This window comes from Pteropus alecto, unplaced genomic scaffold (assembly GCF_000325575.1).
Source record: "Pteropus alecto unplaced genomic scaffold, ASM32557v1 scaffold79, whole genome shotgun sequence".
NCBI classification, from domain to species: Eukaryota; Metazoa; Chordata; class Mammalia; order Chiroptera; family Pteropodidae; genus Pteropus; species Pteropus alecto.
In genome coordinates, this window is record NW_006494612.1 from 15,884,486 (window position 1) to 15,899,104 (window position 14,619).

The 14,619-nt window shown below is 34.6% G+C and overlaps 1 protein-coding gene across 3 annotated transcripts in view; it reads left to right on the plus strand.

Moving 5' to 3' along the window:
- Positions 1–14,619, plus strand: part of NKAIN2 (sodium/potassium transporting ATPase interacting 2) — an 829,945-nt gene that overhangs the window by 762,967 nt on the left and 52,359 nt on the right. The gene's annotated exons all lie outside the window — the stretch shown is intronic.

Genomic DNA, 14,619 nt, shown 5'->3' on the forward strand with positions numbered 1-14,619 from the left:
TTTCTCACTTCTTAGAATTCCATCAAGTTGTGTGTCGCATTTTCATTGTGCTATTTTCATAACCAGTTAATCAGAAAACACTATTTTTCTGTGATTTGGGGGATTCTCCCATTAATGACTTTGCCGCTATAATTAAGAAATATGTTAAGCCTTTTGTCAATTAACTTAACTGATGTGAAAACCTGACTGATCCAGAGAGTGGTAGATTTCCCCAGCTGCACCTTATCGGAGAACAGCTTAGTGTGAAGGATAGAAGTTATGCTGAAGCTAGAGCTGTAAAAGTGCCAGGAAAATTAGCATGAGCTCCTAGCACAGAGGGCAAAGAGGAAAACATGCTCACAGCTAGTGTGTGGGTGTTGCTGAAACAGGAATCATTTCACCATCTTTATTTGTTAGGATGAATAGCTGCATAAATTTTTGCCAAATGAAAAGTTCCTTCAAAGAACTGGGCCAACAGGAAAAATAAAGGAAGGGAGGGGCTATGTGCAAACAGAGGAAAGGCATTGCTTCTGCAAAACTATTCCTTATATATTCCCTAATGTGGCCTCGTGAAAATATAAAGAGCTCAGGCCAAAGCAGTAGCTGAGACAGAACACCCTTGGCTTCCCTTCTTTCCCCCTATTTCTACCCAGTCTAGTCTTGACACCTCTTTTAAGTGTTAGACCAGTGCTTCCCAAACTATCTTTTTTTTCCCCCTAATCCATCACAGTGGATTTTTCATAAAGTATAGGAAAAATAAATTACTACAAAAAATAAATTTTAAAAACATAAAAATAAGCCCATTTTGATATTAGATTCAACAGACATAAAATCATTCTCAATTTACTATATGGTTTATTAACATTTAATTCTGTACATTATCATCACAGACAATTAACACACGACTTCCAGACAACTACTTTAGAAAAGCACTGTGGTCAATAGTCATCCTGTAAACACTTATCTCAGCTTTTTCTATACTGTAACTATTTATAGTTCTATACACCCCCATTTAACTGGGAGTTCTGTAAGGGTCAGCCAGCACCTGACATTCAGAGATGCTCAGCAAGTATTAATTAAATAAATGAGTGAATGAATGAGTGAATGAATGAATAAATGAATGAAGCACAAAGGAACAGAAGCATTTCTGCCAACATCTATGGGCACCCTTCTAACACCTAGAGTAGCTTCCATTCTCTTCTCTCTTCTTTTTAAAGATTCCCGAATAAAGCATAAACATAGCTTCTAGGTTCTTGCTATTCAGATATCATAAAAGTCATGGAGTCCTGTACCTTTATTTTTGGGTTTCTCTATTTTCCCCATTTGGGTATCTGTGAAAATATTTATTAAATCTTTTCTTGGTGCCACTTACTGCTTATTTCAGCTCTGACATTAGTGTACAAGGTATTAGTTTTCTATTACTGCAGGAACAAATTACCATATAATGGTTTTAAAGCAACAAAGATATATTATCTCACAACTTCTGCAGGTCAGAAATCCAACACGGTCTCACTGAGCTGAAATCATAGTGTCGTCAGGGCTGCATTCTTTTCTTGAGGTTCTAGGGGAGAATTTATGTCTTTCCTCATCCAGGTTTTTGGAACAATTCACTTCTTTGAGGTTGCATGAGGTCCCCATTTCTTTGTTCCCAGCTTCTAAAGGTCACCAATTCTCTTGGCTTGTGACCTTCTTCCTCCATCTTCAAATCCAGCAATGGTGAGTGGAATCCTCATGTGACATCTTTCTGACCCTCACTTAGAAAGGTTCTCTGCTTTCAAGGTCTCATGCGATTAAAACTGGCCCCACCACAATAATATAGGCTACTTTCGCCATCTCAAGATCTGTAACTTTAATCATAACTGCAAAGATCCTTTAGGCACGTAACATGTTCACCAGTTCTACGGGATAGAAAGTGACATATTCAGGAGCCTGACTCTTCCTCCTACAACAAAAAGATTCATGAATTTGTGCTGAATAAAAAAGAAAATTAAAAATTTATGTCATTAACTTTACATCCTTGGATAAGAGTTTCTTTATACACGGATTCTCAATAAGATTCTAGAAGCTTTTATGGTAGGCTCTTTGCTGTGTTCATCTTTGCACACCTGAAGTGTTGGATGGTTTCCCAGATACTCTTCCAGTTCCAATGCAGCCACCAGATAGCTACCAAAATTAACTCATACCCTTTTCCTCTGCCCAAGATTCTTTATTGTAGATCTAATTTCACACTATAAAATCCGATTTATTTTGTCTAGCAAATCTGATTCTTCATAATTTAGGCACACCCTACTGTACAGCCCCATTCTTCACAATTTCCTACTCATCACCTACAGTATACCAAAATGTTTGTAAAATTCTGTGCCATTTTAAGCTTCTCTTTTCACATGCTCTTCTTTCTACCTGGATGAAACTTCTTCTGCCCTTCTCTTTGGAGACATGTGGTGTAATAGAAATAGAATAAAGTTGGAAGCCACTTTGATTTGAATTTGAATTAGTCACTCTGCCACCCACTAACCTGAAGCTGCCAGATGCCTCCTTGGCCTGGGGAGTAAAATGGGGCTAGTAAAATCTACTTTGCAGGGATGTTTTGAGGCTTTGAAATAATATACATAAAAGCATATAACATAATGTCTGTCGTATAATAGATCTTAACTAAATGTTATTCTTTTGCCCTAGAGAACCTCATTATTCCTTTAGGCCTTAGCTCACTACCTCTACTTTTAAGTCATCCCCAACCTGTCATTATAGTTAAGCTCAAGTCTTGGCTCTTCCATGATAGTGTTTATTTGGTACTACCAGAGTTTAGGGGTAATGTCACCCATCTGTGCCCTCTAGTACATTATGAACTTCTTGAGTACAGGAATGTCCTATTTATTATTTTATCTATTACCACTTAACAAAAAGTATGGATTAGTCATTTATAAAAGATTTGAATGGATACAAAGATGGATGGATGGAAGAATTAATGTAGAACCCCCATAGTAACTAACACATAGTAAATACTTAATAAATATATGCTGAATTTAAATTAAGTATACTTATCCTGTAAGCATACCGTTCTGACTGTGGATCATTATATCTCTTTATCTCTTTAGCTGTCTCGCCTACTAAATGGCAGTGTCTGTGTGTTCACATTTATCTCTGTAAATTTAGAAACTTAATAAATTTCTAAAAAAAATGCTATGTCTTTCATTTCTTTGTTAGCTTCATTCAGGCAAGTCTCTGTGTTCAATACATAGTGGGTGTTCAGTGCAATTTGACAGTGATCAAAAAGATACTATGATTTAAAAAAATCTAATAGTTCAAGTTTCTAGATAGACAGGACTGATTCTTAGAAAACCAAATATGTACGCAGGAAAGTTTCAACCACTGATGTAACACTATGAGAAGTATTTGGAAACATGATAGTGTCAAAGCTACCTGTGTTTGCTAATTGGTCTCACCCAAATGAAAAATGAACTGTCTAGTATCTTCCTGACAGAAGATAGTTTTACAATTTGGAAGAAGGTGCCTAAAAAAGTTAAGCAGCTATCTTCCCACAGAAACTAGGAGATAGGGCTCCTCTCTTCCTTGATGATTACATTTCAAAGGAATGGCTCTCGAGACCTTAAGAAAGACATTCCTGGATTGTAAAACTGGCAAGAAGCTTTTAAAAAGATTTACATCCCAAAGAGCAGAGAAAGAATTTACAAATACAAGCTTTCTAAAATAAGTGTTCTAAGAAAAGAAAGGTCAGGGGTAAAGAGTCTAGAAGAAGTGTGTCTAAAGTTGAGTCAAGCCACAAAGAACTTTAAAGCCCTCTTGATCGGTGGGAACCTAAGTATAAATTTCAGGAAGGATGAGTTAGAAAAGTTTCTTGAAAAACAAGATAGGCATGGATAGGTGAATTCCTTCATGGAATCTGTCCATCATAGTGCACCGCAGCTGGTCTATTGACATGCTAATTGAACCTAGCAAGCCTTTGGCTGAGGTAGAGTAGATATATGCCCAAATCTTTAGGTGTAAAGGAATATTTGGGTTAAAAAATAGAGATTTAAATTTGGCTTCATATGAACATATATGCAGAAGTGTCCATATTGCAGAAAAATTATTGCTTCTGCAAATGTTGTGTAGCTTTGTTTTTCAACTCCCATTTTTCAATCAAAAGACAGTAGAGGTCACAACTCCACTAGATGGTTCACTTCTTCACTTCTCTTCTAATTACAGAAGGGAATATAGAAGGGGAAGCTCAGATATCACTCTTGGCAGAGTGTTGTGATTAACCTCACCTGAAGTTATTATTCCAGAATATTCATTAAATCTTAATATTTTAGACATATTTTCCTTCTTGCTCTTCACATTTATCCAAAGCTCTTAATTCTGCAATTCTCTAAAACATACTCCAAACATTAAGTAAAAAGTGGAAAGTAATGGGAGAAAAGTTATTTGCTTCTTTTCTTCCCAGTGTATTTTCTTTCTTTCAGGTTTTCTTTTATTTTTATCTTCGTTTTTAGTCTCATCTATTCCTTATTATTTTCTCCATTCTGAAGATGATCAAACTTTCTGGTTATCATAATGACATATTGATATGTGTATGCATTCACATGTATAGGCATACATGCTTGTATGTTTGGGGAGTATAAGGATTTGTAACAATTTTATAGAGAAACAATCTCACAATTATCTGACTACTACTTAATGACTGCTTGACAGAGCTTGTCTATAGTTTTGATGAGGTCAGTGGAGCACATCCACACGTTCCTATGCTATTTATACAACAAGAAGTTAAAGAATACATATCTAAGCACATATTCTATGAAGGTAGAAGTGAATTCTGCTCATGAAATGAATTGATTCTATTTGTGAAATAAATTATATTTATGAAAATGTACTTATGAAATGAATTCTGACATATGCTAAAATATTTCAAGTATCACATAGATGATGCATAATCAAAATAAACAAGAAATATCCAAATTTTTTATTACTCTTCTCTCTAGTTCTTGTCCTCTTGGCTCTTAATGCCCATGTTTGGCCATAATTTTTAAACCCTTTCTTTAGTCAGTTTTCACTGAAGAGGTCAGGTGAGGTGAGGGTCTTTACAGGAAGACACATTCTATCTATGTGAGATTCTGTTGAACTCATCATTTCCCAATTAATTAAGCTGGATATCTCCTAAGAGATCTTTCTTAGATGAAATTGAAAACCAGTTTCATGTTAGTAATTGTACCAAAATGGGCTTTAGAATGTAAAAGTCTCTAATCCTCTTTTAAAAAGGCAAGTGTTTCATGTCACCTTGTCTGTAGAGCAAAATCTCTTTCTGAATGAAGGATGCAGCTTTGCTAAAATGTACACTCTGATTATAAATCAACCAGTACAATAACAGTACTGCAGACACAACCTCCTAAGATAATCTCTTTAGCACAAAATTGTATCAGAAAGATGAAAATCCTAACAAGAATGTGATTTCTGTCAGTTTAGCTCTTCATGCATGCCATTTACACCAAGGTTTTTTTCACACTTCTATTACCAGTTCAACCTAGAGAAAAATGGCTTATTATGTGATCAGAATTTGTGTGCACGAACCACAATGGGTGCAAAGCATATGAGGATTTATATCCAGTCAAAATTCCTAGAGATTAGAAGGCATTCAAAGAAAGAAAATAAAAGGGATTAGAAGGCCACAACTGGCTCGTGAACAGAGTAAAGGAGCCAAGGTGCACAGCTGGACTTCGTATATCATGCCAGGAAGGAATAAGGACTCTCTGAAGAGTGCAACTTCAGAGGAGAAGCTGAAATTGTTTATTGTTGCCCCAGGGAGGTGTAATTGGGGTTAATGGGGTGAAATTAAGCAAAGAAAAATTCAAGATGTATATCAGGAAACACATCTTAATAATGAGGTCTTTTATAATATTTTCCCAATGGAAGTATTAGAAACCCTTTTGTTCGAGTCATTCAAACTTCAGGTAGGAAAATATATGGAAAAATAGGCTGTAAAAGACAATCGCATATCAGCCCTCAAGGGATGAATTACATAGCACAATCAGATCTTTCTGAGCTCTAATTTCCATGACTCTTTCAGTAATGTCCTCAAAGGCTTAATTTTCAAAACGCTTGTTCAATTGTTTCTACTATGCACCTGCATCACTAGCAGATTCCAATTAACTGAGTTTGCAGTTGCACACTGCAAAAATTCAGAGGTTTGCCTGAGAACCTTGGAAACGTGAAGTCATTTGGGATGACTTCAGTCAATATTTATGGTTGTAAACGTAGTTAATATAAAACAGTATAATAAACACAGTTCTGAAGATTGCTACCAGCAAACTGAACTAATTGCTACACTAAATTCCTTGTCTCGTTTTATTTTTATCACATTCTTTATTTTATTAAAATAGAATTTATTCAAAATCTCTTATCTCCTGGTCACTAAATAAATGGTGGGGATAAAAAATGAAAATAAAATATTAAATAAGGTTTGATCTTCCATCCTTTTTGAAATGCATTCTGGTAAAGATTGTGTTTTTCTGCCATTGCATACCCTGATACCTCAGCCAATGTCTGGCACATATATATTTATTGAATGAATGACTGAATGAATGAATATCCACATTCAATGCTAACACATTTGGTAGATTATCTTAGTTTCCATAAACTCATTTTGTGCTTTTCCTTCAATGTACTCATTACAAAAAAATATATTTTTAAATAAAATTAATTAATTGACTGATTGATTAATAAGCAGGGAAGCAAAGGAAGTTATGGTTCAGGCATGTTACCCAAGATTTTCCACCTTGTTTTATCCCAAAGGTCCTGGATAAACCCAGAATAACTAAAAGCCAGGGCTGGTCACCTGAGGCCACTTCTTCATTCTTATGTGTGAGACTGAGGCAGTAGTTTGAGGAAAGGTATCTTCTGTTTTAACACGGCTTTTTAAAGAAGCTGGAATAAATTCGTTTGTGCTATCTTTGGAAAAGGGAAAAAGATTACTATTTAGGATTTTTCTATCTCACTATGATCAGTTTCTGCAAATGCCCAAACTCAAGAGTACTAGTCCTCTATACCAGTGACTACTAAAAGAATATTTAAATGGAGGAAAGGCAATTTACAGTAAAGAAAATCAAGTAGACTGATGGAATTCATAGCAGATTATAGAGAGGTGGCATTGATTAACCCATGAGCGCTGTTGATTTTCAGATATCAAAAACCTTTCCTTATCTTCATCTTTGGTTCTTTTCATATCATAAAAATAAATCTTATTTATTTGTATTTCTTTGATCTTTGGCTGCAAAACATGTTTAAGTGTTTTAAAATATTTACTTTTTTACTATTTAATATGGCTCTCATATAATTTTCAGTCTTTCTCCACACATGTTCAAAAATTATTTGCTTCATTTTTTTCCTACTTTGCATCTATAGTTTATATAACATCAGTATGAAGAAAATTTTAGTAACTTTTTTTTAGAACTGTACATTTCTATTTGTAGCCTTTTAAAAAATATTCCTTCTACCCTCTTCCTTTTTATTAGCAAAGAACAACTCTTCTGCTAATAAATTGTAATTTTGTTTTAGAGGTCATTTCATCTCTTAATCACTTTAAAATCTGTATTTGAAACATCATTTATTTATCTGGCCCCCAATGTGATCTTCCTCTCATTTTCCACATATGTTGTTCCTGCATTTCATTTTGTTGAACAGAGTATAGATTCATCTGGTCATTTAGAGACTTAAATTGCCTTCTCATTATTTGACTCTGCAGACCTCAACATTCCTGACACAATCATAAATTGATTCATATTGTTATGTGCTGGTATCCCTGTTCCCATTTCTTTCCCAGATTTCCAAGATGCATGTACCATGTGAAAGATTCACAAACTACCATTTACATTTTATTCAACTAAACATGATCAGAAATTAAACCAGGTATATCCTGGTTTAGAAAATTGTAGTTCATCTGTGACAAGAGTATGTCAAATATAGGATGTTTCATTTAAGTTTAGACCAAACTATACATTGATGCATGTCTGTAGAATTAAAACATGCTTCTCTAGGACACGTGTTACATTTTCCAAAGCAGTAAAGCATGACAGAATGTAGTCATTAAAAGATAATTGTTCCCATGGAGGTAGAGCGTCCTGGGGCATACAAATTTATCTAGGATTATCCAGAAGTGAGCTAATCTGATGAGGAGTGATGTCTTATCTTGGAAATATAAAATTTGCCAGCACACAAAATTAAATGGGCCCAAATGGTTTTAAATAACATGAGATTAAATTTAAATGTTATTGAGATTAAGCATAAAATAACCCACACTTCGATATGATTGTCGATACTGTATTTATTGTTTTTAACAAATAAGGTATTGTTGCTTTATGAAATCCTCTTTGTTAAGGGAAGATAGAAAAATATGAAAGAGAACAAAGTGCGAATACCTACAGCCTGTGAATTTCTTATTGTAGGCATTCCAGTTCAGTAAGTTAAACTGGTAAAGGAACATTTGGGTAATATTCCAAAATTTCATTTGTTGTGTTACCAGTGTGTTATAACAAGGCTGATTTTTTTTTTTATGTTTTGTAAAATAACTCAGCTCTAGACTCCAGTTCTAACTGCTAAGTATCCAAATGGCTGTCAGCAGTTCCACCCAACACATGCCCCCTCTCCACCATTGCATGCTGGCCTCCCTTCTGACTTTCTGGCTAACAACAAAAGCTTCCAGAAGCTACCCCTTAATTAGGCTCCAGTACCTCCCTCACATCCATGGAAGAGGCTCACTGATTAATCTCTCTGTCCCCTGCAGCAGCCAACCTGACAAAGAATTCTGCTTAAATTACAGCTCAGTTGGCTTATTTTTCTCTCTTTTCAAAAATGTTGAATAGCTCCCCATTTCTGTTGAATTAACTACAAATGCCTCAACCCAGAATTCAAAGACTTATGTAAAATGGCTCAAACCTATTTCCTCAGTTTATCATTTTCTGTTCTCTAACTCAAACTCTTTATTTCAGTAAAATTGAACATCTTGTATTTCTTCATATTTTCTAGTATTTTCTCCACTCCAGGGTACTGTGTTTATTTTCCTGTGTCAGGAGAGTATCCCTAATATGATTTTAAATGTTAACTACTATAAAAACAATTTTTCTAATTTTTAAGTTATATGTTATATCCCACTCCCTTAACACAGTGATCATTTTTTTTTCCCTCTTGTACTGTGCCTTGCATCATGGTTGTTTTTTATTTGCCATATCCCTGGTGTTAGTCCTTCTCCTCTGGGAGAGCACGTACAGCATCTCACTCCTAAAAGACATCTCTGCAGCAACCAAGGAAGTGCTGGGCACACAGTGGCTGGTCATCTATTCACTCATACATTCATCAAGGACTTATCAAGTAGTCAATATATGCCCAATACAATGCTACTGATGTTACAATAGAGTGTCAGAAGTAAGGTCAGAAAAATTCTGCAAATTTTTCTATATCCCCAATTTCTACCAAAAGTTTATAAAATTATTTTCATTTAAAAAATTTGCTAAAAAATCTAGTCTATAAATATGTGACATAAAATATTAATTTAATATTTAGTGTTTTAAATGATCTGTGCCTGGAATGTTCATTCTTCTCACAGAAATTCCCCTTAGTTCTCTTTTTACTTCCTTCAGGTCTTTGCCCACATGACACTTTTTCAATGAGGTCTGCCCTAAACACCCTATCTACTATTGCCACATCAACAGACACACACACACACACACACACACACACACACACACACACACACACACGTCTTGTATCTCCTTTATTTTCCTCCTTAGCACTTATCACTATTTAACATACATTTTACTTATGTATGTTTTAATTTTCTATTTACCACACTAGAATGTAAATTCCATGAGAGCAGTTTCATTTAAAGAATATATGAATATTTACACAACTAGTGCACCACAGTAAAGGTAAAATAATGCTTACTGAAGAGATTTACAAGCAGAGAAGTGATAAAATACACATGATCTCATCTATGAGCCCTCATTAGCTCATAAAAAGGCAAGTGAATCTAGACTAGGTGTGTGGACTAAAAAAGGACACTGCCCTTGAGCTATTTTACATAATCTCAGGAAAAAGAAAAGGGAACAGGGAACACTTACTTGATTCTGCTAACAGTGAGACCTTCCTGTTAGAAACAGGCAGCTTTCATTGAGGCAGATTCCTACTACTTTATTGAAAAGGATGAGCCTTCAAGATTGTCCAAATTGGACTCAAGTCTGCAGGAGCTCAGTGTATAGAAATCTGTTAATTGACTGTGACTGACACTAAATTGTACTGATGTTGTTTAGGAGTTGGGTGTTAATACATATTCTCTGTAGCTGGATCAGGTAAAGAATGATATGCCCAATATAAGAATGAGTTCATATTAGGAGCCACTGCTTAGGACAATCTTAGAAAGCTGTTTGAGGCTACTTCTCCACATTGGCAATAGAAAAAAATTGTTCAAACCACCCCAGCCACCCCAAAATCTTCATTCACTTCCCAAGATTGTATGAAACTCAATCAAATGAGGACTATCAACATATGTTGGGAATGAGCCAAAGTTTTTTCTCTGCCTTTTTTACTGTTGTATCCAAGTACTTAAGATGGTTCTTAACATACAGTAGGTATTCAATAGATAGTCACTGCATGCATGAATGAATGAAACATTGCCAATCAATGAAGTGTCTTGCCCTCAGTTGTTTCTCTCACGTCTGTATTATCAGTAAAGATAAAAGAGTTGTACTGTTCAATACAAGAAGGTTTTTTTTCTAATTTAACCCTTTATGTATGTCTAATCATGAGAAAAGCTGATAACAATAGCAAAATTTCTTATGATAACCAACTTTCAATTACCTCGTACTGAATTTCTTCTTAGCTTCTTATTATGTCTAAGGTGCTCTGCCACTATGAGAAAGATGCCACTAATCTGTTTTCTAATAACCTCTTTCTGACCCTCATCGAGAGGCTTTTACTCATCAGCTTTCACAGACAGTTTTTTGCATAATATTACATATTTCTATACCACTTACCTTGTATCTTTCATTTCCTCTTATGCCAAATAGTCCCTTAATTCTCATACATATTACCTTATGAGAATAATTTTTTAAACATTTTAACACTCCCTTACTTCAATTTCTTTAATCGACATTCTCTAACATAATCTCTTTTCATTTTAGCATTTTCATTTATAAATGCAATATACTTTAATCAAACTAGCATGATGCAACATCTATCTTTGTTATGATAATCACATAAGATCCATTAGCAATACAAATGGGAAAAATCTGAAGGGAGTTAAAATTTTACATTAATCAATTCTATAGCATTTTTTATTATAAATCCATTTGACTAAGGCATCATGAATTCTGGAAAAACAGAAATGAGAAGAGAGTATATGTCTGCAAAATGTACAGATACGCATCTTCTTATCTCAACTTCAGGGTCATTCAACTCATCTCTGTCTCTGTCTCTGTCTCTCTGTCTCTGTCTCTGTCTGTCTGTCTGTCTGTCTGTCTGTCTGTCTCTCTCTCTCTCTCTGTATGTATCCACAGTTCTGGCTTTATACTTAGAAAGTTCATAGTTTGTATTAGTTTATTGAGGCTGCCATAACAAAATACTACAGACTGTGTAGCTTAAACAACAGAAATTTATTTTCCCACAGTTCTGGAGTCTAGAAGTTCAAGATCAAAGTGTCAGCAGGTTTGGTTTCTCCTGAGGTCTCTCCTTGGCTTGCAGATGGCTGCCTTCTTGCTATGTCCACACAAAGTCTTAACTTTGTGCACTTGCATTCCTGGTGTCTCTTTGTGTAGCCAAATTTTATCTTCTTATGACACCAGGCAGATTGGATTAGGGCCCATCCTAAGGCCTTCAGTTTAACTTAATCATCTATATAAGGTCCCTAATTCCAAATACATTCAAATTCTGATGTACTAGGGTAGTACTTCTACATATGAATTTTGGGAGGACACAATTCAGCTCATAACATAGCTCATGATAGAGAAAAAATACAATCATAAAGGCGTATGATTAAAAGTAATTTATGATAAATATGGTGAATTCCAAAGGAAGATTATGATAAATATGGTCAATAATAAATATGGTACTTTGTTGGCTTAGTTGGTTAGATGTTTGGTTGTTTTATATCTGAGAGAAGTGGGATATGAGCTATACCACAAAAAGATACAATTTGGCTTCAAAGGATGGGACTCGTGCAGTAGAATTGGAGAATAGATAAAAGGGATAAATTGTACATATCCCCAATGTCAGGAAAATATTGGATAAAGAATGAAAAATCAATCTGTCCGGAACATTAAGTATTGAAGAAGGGTGATTTGCAAAAGCTGGAGTAGTTGATGCCCTTTGGGTAGGAAAAAGTGTAGATAGATATATGACTGGAAAATCTAGGTTGGACTTCACTGTCTTGCTGAGGAATTTGGTTTTGGCTCTGTTGGTAATAGGAAAGTATTATGGTCAAAGTCCTCTTAATAATTCTAATATTTAAATGTATCACTCATTTTTTAAAAAATCTATATTTTAACAAAAATCTTAATGATAAAAACATTTGGCTTCCCTTGAATGTTTGAACACTTTCTATTTTATAACAGTACGCCAAACTCAGTTGAAATTGTTATATACTAATCTTTAGGAGGCCAAATCAGTGATTTGCTTTGGTCACATGATCGCCCTTCACAAATTCTAACACCCTTGGATTCTTTATGTAAGTGTCTCTCTTTTTTTCATAAACTATAGCCTTTGGTTCCCTAGACATCTATGGATTTATTTTCAAGGTTGAGGAAAATAATTTTTTAATTTACAAGTTCTTAATGTGGGGTTCTTGAAGACAGATGAGAAAATAATATATCTTTTACTGACTTCTAACTGAAATATAACATTTCTTTCTAAAATGAATATAGTCATGTGTCACCTAACCACAGTGATTTGTTCTGAGAAATGCCTTGCTAGGTGATTTTAGTGTTATGTGAACATCATAGAGTGCACTTGCACAAACTTACATAGTATAGCCTACTATATACATCTAGGTTCTATGGTATAGCCTAGTCCTCCAATGCTACAAACCTGTACAGAATGTTACTGTACTGAATACTGCAGACAATTATAGCGCAATGGTAAGCATTTGTGTATCTAAATATATCTAAACATTTTAAAGGAACAGTAAAAAATACAATATAAAGAAAAAAATGGTACACCTGTATAGGGCACTTACCATGAATGATGCTTACAGATCTAGAAGTGCTGTGGGTGAGTCAGTGAGTGAGTGCTGAGTGAATGTGAAAGCCTAGGACATTAGTGTACACTACTGTAGACTCTATAAACACTGTACACTTAGACTACTCTAAATTTATAAAACAACAGAAGATTAAATTAAGCACAAGAAAAAACGATGCAGTAAACACCAGATATAGGAGGCCACTGCCTACATAACACAACATACTGTTTCACAGCAAACAATTTTAATAAGTAGAAAGAGTACACTCTGAAATGACAGTAAAAAGTATAGTACAGTAAATACATAAACTAGTAACGCAGTCACTTGTTATCATTATTAAGCATTATGTGTTGTACATATTGTATATGTGGTACTTTTACATGACTGACAGGCAGTAGGTTTGCTTACACCAGCATCATCACAAAGAAATGAGTAACGCGTTGCACTATGATATTACAATAGCTATGACATTACTAGACAACAGTAATTTTTCATCTCAATATTATAATTTTATGGGACCATCATTCATATATGCAGACCATCGTTGACCACAACGTTGTTTTGCGGCACGTGACTGTATTCGCCACAAAACAGGCAGATATTTTAGAAGTTCTCAATCTGATGCAAGATCTTATTATTTACTGTGTTAATAAAGATGCACCTATACTAAATATTATGATTTTTAAATATTTGATTACTGTAATTGCATATAATTGATTTTCTCTCTAAGCCTCTGAGTTTGATTTTTATGCATTTAAAAAAATTATTCTGAGGAAAGGCTATAAGCTACACCATACTGCCAAAGTAGCCTTGAGGGATAAAAATGCTTAAGAATCCATGCTTCAGAAGGAGTCTATATATTACTCAAATACGGGAAGGGAGGGAGAACTGCCTTGCTTTATTGCTCCTTCTTGCTGTAAGAAACCTGTATTTAGGTTTTTGCTTTGACTACTAAACCATCTATTTCTGTATTTATCAGACTTCTTTGAGTCAATACCTCTGAGCCTTCCTAGATAGCTTCTTATCACTTGAAAGTTGACTGTAAATGGATTCTTTTATTTAGTTTACCCTGGAGTCAGAACAGGCAGGAAGAAATCAAGTTGAAAGGAGTAAAGCATACTAAGGAAAATTCTATCAATTAAGTGTTAATGCAAAAAAAATAAAAAATTATTTTTTTGATTTTTATTACTTTACAGTGAAATTCAGCATGTTGAATGAACTTATCACTAATTTACATAAATGCTTGCAACATGTTGGCATATTCATCAAGTTCCACTAGGGATAAAATGTAAATGTATAGTTTCCACTTAACCAATCTCCAGATAAGATTTTAAAAAGTAATGAAATAAAGTCTAAGCTCCTCAGATGGAAGCTGCTCTATAAGTACAAACTACAATCCTTATTATTTTTATAAATATTGGATA